Below are 8,408 nucleotides of genomic sequence, written 5' to 3'. Positions count from 1 at the left end.
TTGTTTTCCATTTAGGAACTATAACCAGGATATAGTGTCGTTTCTGTAAAGCTGGCCATCAACATATAGTCGGTCAACCGTGATGACCGCTTTCCTTCCATTCTGACGAAACTGTTTCATAATTGGGATTAATATTCTCCGTCTGTCCTGAATGACTCGTGGGAACTGATCGTTAAGTCCGAATGTGGTTCCTCGCAGTTCTTTACCCTTGCTCTTGATGAGTTCTTTCTGTTTGTAATGTTCGAATTTTGCAACGATGGGACGTGGACGTTTAGTGTCGGGGTTTTTATTGTTGATAGATCCGAGGCGATGAACGCGGTGGAAAGTTATATTATCGACCGTTTCTTTTGGGAGTTTGAGAGCAGAATGCATGAAATCTTTGATCGCTTGTTCCGGGTTATCTTGGGTTTGTTCTGGTATGCCTGAGAAGACCAAGTTGTCTCGCATACTACGGCACTGAATGTCTAATATGGATTCCTTCAGCAGTTTATTTTCGGTTTTGATACTGTTAATTGTTGTTGTGAGTTCTGATAATTTTGCATGCATTTCGTTGTTTTCTTTTTGCAGCGACTCTATCTGGGACTGACTAAAGTCGAGGCTGGATTTAAGATCTTTGATGTCCTGATGGAGTATTTCAAGAATTGTCAGTTTATTGTTGATCGATTCTAGAAGACCCACCTCTATTGTCGTCGTTGTGGGATCTTCCTCTGACTCTGCTGAGTATTCCCGGCGTGGTTGTTTCTTTTTTGGTTGTGGCATGTTGATGAGTCTGCTGAAATAGTCGTCTATGAAGTTTTCCAAGGTCTCCACTTTTGGGTTTAATCCGGTTCTAATATTAAAGCGTTGAAATGTGTACTAGTAGTTTTAAATATAGATCGGTTTGTTTGTTTTGGTTTATAGTTGTGTTCAGCGTGCGTTCAGCGCGCCGCCATGATGGATCACACCCGTTGTCTCGCGAGATCGTCACAGCTCACGCATGCTCCTCCCTTTTCAGATTTTAAAAATCTTTTTAATGCTAGACTATCCAATATACACATGCGCAGTCATGAGCACGAGCTTTCAAACACTGCCTGTTTCTATAGGAACCGGAGCTTCTAACGGCCGCTGCAGTGACGTGATGAGTTTCCTAATTAACGACTGGCTCATTCATTTAGAAGGCGGGACTAATTCGTCTTTACGGACACGCGTGATGAGCATGAAACAAGTCTTTAGCTGGTCGCCATTTTGTGAGGGTCATTCATTCGCGGTTCAATGACTTCAATCAGTTATGGGGTGATTCTTGAATGATGTCTGTGTCTGTGCAACATAGTCGATTTATTGTGTGTATTTAAATTGTGATGAAAGTCAGCATTTGATCGTCGTCATTCACGGACGCACAAAACAACTTTGAACACACACATCACAAGAAACGGTAAGTGCCAGTGATTTATTTTCGTATTTAATGTTAAGTGTTAGCTTTGTTTAATTACCATTATTTAAAATAGCATATTTAGTCACCATATAATGTATATCTGACCAATTTTTTTAGTATTATAGTATTACTATAGTATTGACAATAAATTGGTGTAATACTGAGGGATTGTTTTGAGGTAAAAAATATATTTTAATTAATTTTAAGACATTTTTAATCTTGCAAATTATAATTTTGTATGTTCCAATTGATTTCTAATGTTCCCGCCCAGTAGTGTCGTCCTAACATTAAACTGGTTGTGGACACTGCTTTCCTGAGAGGGTCCTTTGCGGGAGTTTGGTCGGTTACCGGTAAGTTCAGTTCATTTTGAAAATATATGCATGCCTTAATATAATTAGGAGCAGGACTTGCATGATGCTAAAAATAGGCATACTTATTCAATCTAATAATTTTTAATAAAGGTCTTAGTGAACGACACAGGCCTTAAAACGTGCAACCAAAATGTTATCTCTTTTGTGGTTCAGTTATTCCATTTAAATACACTCAAAATTGTATTAAAAGGCTCATTAATAGTGTAATCATGTAAATTAAGTCAGGTTTGTCTTACCTAAACAGTTGTTGAAAACCAAAGTTTGTCAGTTATCTGTGCTTTAGGTTTTAGTGACAGCAGCATAATAATCCTGCTTCTGTCTAAATGTTAGTTTCCTTGCAGTCACCAATTCTATTACTTGAAACTCATCTTTGATGATTAAAATTACATATGTAAACGTTTTTTCCATTTAAATGTATTTCTTTTGTGTGTCTAAATTTTGTTAATTGTTATGGTTATGTCAATCACTGTAATTTTGAGAGCGAATCTATGAATGCATTTATTCAAATTCTTATAGCCTAGACAGTGAGAACACTTCCTTTATAATCACTAAAGCTGTCGCTCATCTGTTATTGTACAACAATCTTGTGTTATAACTGCTATACATTATAAAGTGGTGGCCAACATTACTAGAATAGTTGTAACCAGATGAAACCAAATGATGGTTTTAAATCAGTTATTTCTATCTGTGTCAGCTTGAAATATCAGTTTACATTTCCAAACATTAATTTTCCATTAATTGTAAAAGTCCAATGAGATTTTTGTTTGCTCCACAGACACAGATCTGATCTCATCATCATCCAGTTTGTCTGGAATGACATGAAGAAACAGAACGAACGGAGACAGATTAAATCCAGAAGATCTGCGGCAAAGTCTTTAAGATGCTTCAAGAGACCTATCTGCAAAGGTACAGTACTGTTAAAAGTTTTAGACACTTGTGTGAAAATGTTGTAAAATGAGGATGCTGTCAAAAATAATGTCATAAATAGATCTTCTTTATCAATGAACTTCTATTAACTAAATTTAATCAACATTTGGTGTGACTATCCTTTGATTTTAAAGCAGCTTTTGCCCTAGGTGCACTTGTCTAGTTTTCCAGGTAGCTTTGCAGGTAGGATTCTTCAGAATCCAGTTCTGGATTTAGTCTGTCTCAGTTTGTTTTGTTTCTTTTTGTCAGTCAGACAGACCCAATGATGATGAGATCAGATCTTTGTATGGAGCACTGACTTTTGTCAGACTCACTGGAATATTACAATTACTAATGTAAACCGATATTTCCAACGGACACACTACAGCAAAAAATAGAAATTACTGACTTAAAACCAAATTAAAATCAATTATCTGCTGAAAATACTTGTGTTCTAATAATTTGGCCACCACTGTATATACATTATATTATATTTTTGTAGGTTTATCACCTAAGCCTCCTTGGAGGCAAAGCACCTGAGATGCCATCCGGATGGTGTTGCGAACAGTTGGAACAGTGTCAGTACCGCATTAAAGGAAGGAACGGGGGAAGAGCTGGACATTGCGGCGTGATCATTCGTAAGTATTACATTTCTAACTGACAGAATTAACACAAAGACATTACTCAGACCAAGCATCACCTCTTGTTTTAAGAAATATTTCGGTATTTCAACGAAGCCCGTATTTATAACAAATTATAATGTTATTCTTAAGGCATTATAATGAATGCATAATGCATTTTAAAAAACCTTATAATGTTATATCATCTCATGAGTATTCATAAGATTATAATTTTTACTTATTTGTGGTTATAGCTTTTAAGAGTATGATTACCTGCTCATAGTTATAATGTATTATAAGTCTCATATCTTGCCATGTTACTCATTTCACTTTACTTAAAGCATACAAAGACCACTTATAAGTAATTATAATAATATTTCCCAAAAAACCCTAAGATCAGGCATCAGATCAGATGAATGTGTGATGACACATTTGTATTATCAGTTTGATTATTTTGATGGTACCTTTTAGACAGCTTTTGATAAGTAACTCTGCAACTCCATGTCCGCTAGCAGTAATCATTATTAGTAGTATACTAAATATATGCTAACACTGTATTTTAATGTTTCTCCAAAAGGTAAACTATTATATTATAAGTAACTTTGCAAGTACGTGAACCTTCTACCTATAGCCCAACCTTAGCCTAAGTCTACTAATACTCTAATTGTTAGTTGACATGCAGTTGGAAAGTTTCAGCTTATAGTTAATAAGACTAAGGGGACCATCAAAATAAAATGTAATATAATGTAAAAAATAAATGTAATATGATATAGTCCATTATAAATTAAGTAGATTTAATATGATGTCCATTGTGTGTTATAAATAATCATAATCGTAAAAGTTATAACCTCAAATACTCAAATATTATAATGTATTACAATTGTTTTTGATTATTCATGAGATGATATAACATATTATAAGGTGTTTTTTTTTTTTTACAATGCGTTATGCATTCATTATAAATGCCTTATAAATACCCTTATAATGTATTATAAATAGGGGCTTCATAGAAAGGGGGTCATGAAATAGATATTTTTCTTTGAGGTCCACATAATTTTTCCGCAAATTTGTGAAGTTTTTACTAAACCACGACTTCATTAAGAAATGTCACTTTTAAAAGAAAATACTTGTTACTTACATGTTTCTTAAATTATGCCAAACGTCCTTTTTTAGAGGCTTGCCAAAAGTGCCAGTTAAGGTGTTAGAAGAGTTCATTGCAGACACCTTGAAGTATGCTCCCCATCGTGAGTCAAGGGTGAGTCACACCCCAGAATCATGACACAACTAATAATATAAATGGTTCAACACAAAATGATTTGTTTAAATAACACATTATCATTAAGGTCTTATTAGGTATACTTGATACTTTCAGGCATTGTTTCATTTTAACGGACAGTTGTACAATCTATGTCTGTACGTGTGAGCACCGACTCACTGCATTTGCCAATACATTTTTGTGCATGTGAAAGATAATGTTTTACAATAATACTGGAACATGAGTGAACTATAAAGCCTTGCCTACATAATAAATAATAGTTTAGCAAACTAGTGTTACATCGCAAATATTAAAACATATGTATTTGTGCTCAATGAGAGATGTATGTTTCACTTGTTTTAAGTAAATTCATTTTGGCTAGATAATTATTTGTCATTTATAATAAATGCCATTTATAATGTGTTTTCATTTGTAATTGTGTAAATAACTTTGTATTGTAGTTTTATAGCTACTTATATTATCTGTTATGTCTTGTTTCAGAATACTGGTACAATTTAAAGGATAACCTAACAACTTATGAATAACTTCCCCTTCCTTTTTTTCCTCTTTTCTTTTTGACCCTGGAGATAAAAAAATAAAAATAATAAATAAATTAATCCATGTAGCATTTTTTTTTCTTTTTTTCATTTTCAAATGTTTTATCTCTGAATTTGCTACCCTGATTGAGGTCATGTGATAGTTTATCAGCCAATTACATGTTACAAGGCAACATTGGTTATTTGTTAACTTTATTAATAACTTCTAAAAGTTAATATTTTGAGTGTTTTTTCCTGTTTAAGATTGGTGTAAAATGGAAACTGCATTTGACTTAACTACCCTATTATGACTATATTTCAGTCGTGTACATGTGTATACAAATCAAGATGAATAAATTGTTAGTTTAAGTTAGGGATGGGGAACGTTGATCCTGGAGGGCCACACTCCTGCAGAGTTTATCTCCAAACTTAGAGAGAAAAAAAACACACCTCACCTGACTGTAGCCCTAGTAATTCTGAAGACCTTGATTAGCTTTTTTAAGTGTGTTTGATTAGGATTGGAGCTAAACTCTGCAGGTGAGTGGCCCTCCAGCATTCCCCACCCCTGATTTAAGATGACTTAAATATAGTTTTTAAAAATGATGTGATGAAAATGTATTATTTGAATGCTTATTTTTTTTATATATATAATTTCATGATGCTTCAGAAGATGTTTTTCTTAACCCCCTGGGGACGAAAAACGCCCTGGGGCGTTTTGAGGCAGTTTCCCAAAAGGAACTTTAATTACTTTGTCATTTCTGATTGTACAGATAAAAGCAGTACATCAATCGAATCTGTAAAGGGTCTACTTTTATTTGTATATACTCACAAAATCAAAAAACATTGTGATTTTGCAAAATAAAGAAAACAAAAAGGGTGTGCTGTCTGCCGCGTTGATCTCCGTGATCTTCATTCAGAAACGCGTCAGTAAAATATACTATAACTCAGCCAATATACAACACAGAGACATGAGCAATATGTCTAGACAAAGCTTGATATGTATACTTTTAAACGAAGTAAGTTTTACCGAAAACAAATATCCTGTGATAAAATAATCAATATGAAACCAACACGATGTCCAGTCTCTCCGGTCTGCTTCATTATTTTATAATTAGATCACGCCCATGAGTTGTTCGCTATTCATATTCAAATCGTCCACGTGAGGGCGCCGCGCCAAAAGTAGACGCCCACATCACGGTAAACAAAGGAGAAACTTCGTTCAAGTTAGTCATTTCTGGAAGAAGACTCTGTCAGGAATAAAACGTACTTCAGAAGACATGAGTAAGTTTTTTTTTTCTCTTATTAGCCTACTTGTTAGTTATTACTGTGACAGAATGTGCAAACATTTTACCAGTTAAGACTTTTTGCCAACTATAATTCCTGACTACAGCAAGTGAAACATTATAAAGTACGTTTCATTTCACTGCATCTAAATGACTCACGATGCCAGTATGTTTTTAATAGTCTGTTCAATAAAGAATGATGCAATATAAAGGTTATAGTGTTCACATTTAAGCTTAACAGTTATAATATAGCCTAGTTTCTTTGTATTCTATAATACACACAAAGCATGCTTATGTTTGACTATAAGATCATAATTATTTATTTAGTTATTAATGTATCTTACAACAGTAGGATGTAATATGAGGGTTTACACTGTGTATGTTTTGACAATATGTATTAATACTATGTTCTCGAATGGATGTTTAACACGATAAACAATTTTTATTAGTTTCTCAGATATAAAATGTCCTTTTTACATTTGTACAAAATGCGTGGGTCTATGACTACAAAATCATAATATATATATAAATAAATAGTATGATGCTGCTGATATTAACATGCTCACAGATGTTTTGTTTTGTTGTTTTTAGTGATTGGAAACCTGCTCAACACATGAATCCTGCTGACATTTACTTGAGTCTCCTCAAACTGTTTTCCTGAGAGCACTGTACCATCTTCAGATGTTAAAGAAGTTCACAAGTGAATCTCAAGTTATTTTTCTTGATAAATAAATCTATTCAAAATAAGCTACAAACATATTTTGTCCTTATATTCCTCCTTCATTCATTCCTTTGTTCCTCTCAGTCATCTGACTGAATAACTAATTATGCGGCTCATTATGCAGGTCTTTGTCTTCTCAGGTGTGAATCACAGCATTATTCATGATCATTCACGCCTTCTTCGCATACAGCCATTCTAAACAAAAAGTGTCTTCAAAAATTTAAATCAATACTGTTTTGTGTAAACAAGTGAACGAGATGATTTTCACATCATTTGATAGAAAAAACTCTAGCCTAACACATCCAGTTCTCAAAGTCTTGTAAACAAATATTCTGTATGTGTTTCATGACTTTATTTCAGTGACTTCAAAAATTTTGTTTTTCACTAAGCACGCATAAACGTTGTTTTCTCAAAAACACAAACATGTACATTCATGTTGCTTACATATTATTGTAGCCCAAATTGTGCTGATTACAATATAATCAGATTTGGGCCATTCATATGTTTTTAAGATACTGAAAAAAGCACAAATGTCAGGGCATGTCAAAACTTCTTCAGGGCCCAAAAACACCCTCAGTCCCCAGAGGGTTAATGCTGCTGTTTTAAAAAGTAGTGTATGCCAAGTCAAATGAGTATAAACTCAAATGAGTTTGGCATCTACAGCATTTACCTTATTTTCTGAGTTTTCATTTTGGGGTGTACTCTTTTACAATAGGAACCATCCTATTGTATAACTTTTTTTGTAAACTGGTTTTGACTTTTGAGTGATTTAATTTTTGTAGAACTTGCAGCACAGATCCTAATAAATTGTTTTGCATAGCCACACTAATTACTTCATAAGCATTTTGTAATAACACAGTTTGTAACATCAGCCAATCTGTTTACTTTACAGATAGAGTGTGAAGAGACAGGCCATGGACCACAGTTCCTGCAGTACTAGTTTTTCAGAACCCACACACAATTCAGAAGTTCTCACTGATTAAATGTTAATATGATAGTTTACATTTACCTGTGAAGTTGTCCTTGTCATGAATATTAAACTAAATGTAATTTTTTTTTCACATGATCTGCAATTTTCACTGATCTGTTCAATCTGTTAATGAGTTATTTTGAAAGTGTGCATCTTTAATAATTTAAATACCTGAAATGCATGCAATGTGCTTGTATCTGGAGTGTTCTAATAATGATGTTGAAAGATGATGTTGCAACACTGCTAATCTTAAAATAACATTTTATTAAACTGTACTTTGTGAAGTTCCAAATAATTGTTTTTAGAACTTTGTATTTTTAATAAAATGTAGGTTG

General features: G+C 33.6%; 1 long non-coding RNA gene across 1 annotated transcript; it reads left to right on the top strand.

The window, feature by feature from the left end:
• The first annotated feature begins 1,266 nt into the window (after nucleotides 1-1,266).
• On the top strand, nucleotides 1,267-8,126 carry LOC141345148 (uncharacterized). Its single transcript, XR_012356954.1, has 5 exons — nucleotides 1,267-1,761; nucleotides 2,558-2,688; nucleotides 3,191-3,326; nucleotides 4,482-4,563; nucleotides 7,996-8,126. It is a non-coding gene; the product is annotated as an uncharacterized lncRNA (long non-coding RNA).
• The last annotated feature ends 282 nt before the right edge of the window (nucleotides 8,127-8,408 follow it).

The sequence above is a fragment of the Garra rufa genome, chromosome 11 (genome assembly GCF_049309525.1).
Source record: "Garra rufa chromosome 11, GarRuf1.0, whole genome shotgun sequence".
NCBI classification, from domain to species: Eukaryota; Metazoa; Chordata; class Actinopteri; order Cypriniformes; family Cyprinidae; genus Garra; species Garra rufa.
Note: the sequence above shows the minus strand (reverse complement) of the source record. Positions and strands in the feature narration are given on the sequence as shown.